This window comes from Euprymna scolopes, chromosome 23 (genome assembly GCF_053919585.1).
Source record: "Euprymna scolopes isolate OS-2025 chromosome 23, ASM5391958v1, whole genome shotgun sequence".
NCBI classification, from domain to species: Eukaryota; Metazoa; Mollusca; class Cephalopoda; order Sepiida; family Sepiolidae; genus Euprymna; species Euprymna scolopes.
In genome coordinates, this window is record NC_136504.1 from 61,298,287 (window position 1) to 61,299,419 (window position 1,133).

A 1,133-nucleotide genomic window follows, 5' to 3' on the forward strand; every position below is an offset into this window, starting at 1 on the left:
AACACAGAACAAGCTAGGTAATATACAAATATCCGTGCATGAGGTCGCCAAGCTAATAAAAAACCTAGATTCCAGTAAAGCAACTGGTCCTGATGGCATCCCAATTATAGTGTTAAAAAAGCTTCAACCAGAATTTGCTCCCATACTTACGAAACTATTTAAGCGCTGCCTTAAGGAGAAGTGCTTTCCGACCCCCTGGAAGACCTCATCAGTTTGCCCTGTATTTAAGAATTCAGGTGATAAGTCATCTCCCTCTCAATACAGACCAATAAGTCTTCTCTGTGTTATGAGTAAGTTACTGGAATCAATATTAAATAGAGAAATAGTCAACCACCTCAGCAGAAACAACCTTCTTAGTGACACACAATATGGTTTCCGCTCTGCAAGATCTACTGCAGATGTGCTGACGGTTATATCCCACAGGATTAGTGAATCTCTTGACAAAGGCTTCCTTTCTAGGGCAATTGCTCTTGACATATCAAAGGCCTTTGACAAAGTATGGCATAAGGGTCTACTTCACAAGATTTCCAGCTACGGTATAACTGGAAATGTTTTCTCAATCATTAAATCATTTCTCTCCGATAGGCTCATAAGAGTAGTGGTAGATGGACAAAAATCGGAGGCCTGCAATATAAATGCTGGAGTCCCTCAGGGGTCAATCCTTGGCCCAACTCTCTTCCTGATCTACATCAATGACCTCCCTAAACACATACTTAAATCATTCGTTGACATCTATGCTGATGACACGACCATCTACGGCAACACATCAAAGGCTGTAAATGACGAAGTTCTCTCGGATTCTCTCTCCTCTGATCTCGAGCGCGTGGTTCAGTGGGGGAAGATGTGGCTAGTTACCTTTAATGCATCTAAAACCAAACTCCTATCCTTACATCATCAACGCTCTGATCCCCAGCTGGCATCAATTGTGATGGATGGCTCTCGTCTGGGTGAGGCCCCGTGTTTTGACAAGCTTCTGGGTTTGACCTTTACTCCTGATCTGAAATGGAACACGTACATCAAGTCTGTTGCCAAGGTCGCTGGAAAGATGGTGGGATCCTTCTACCGCTCCAGAAGATATCTCACTACTGATGCAATTCTCTATCTATATAAAAGCCAAGTACGGCCAAGGATGG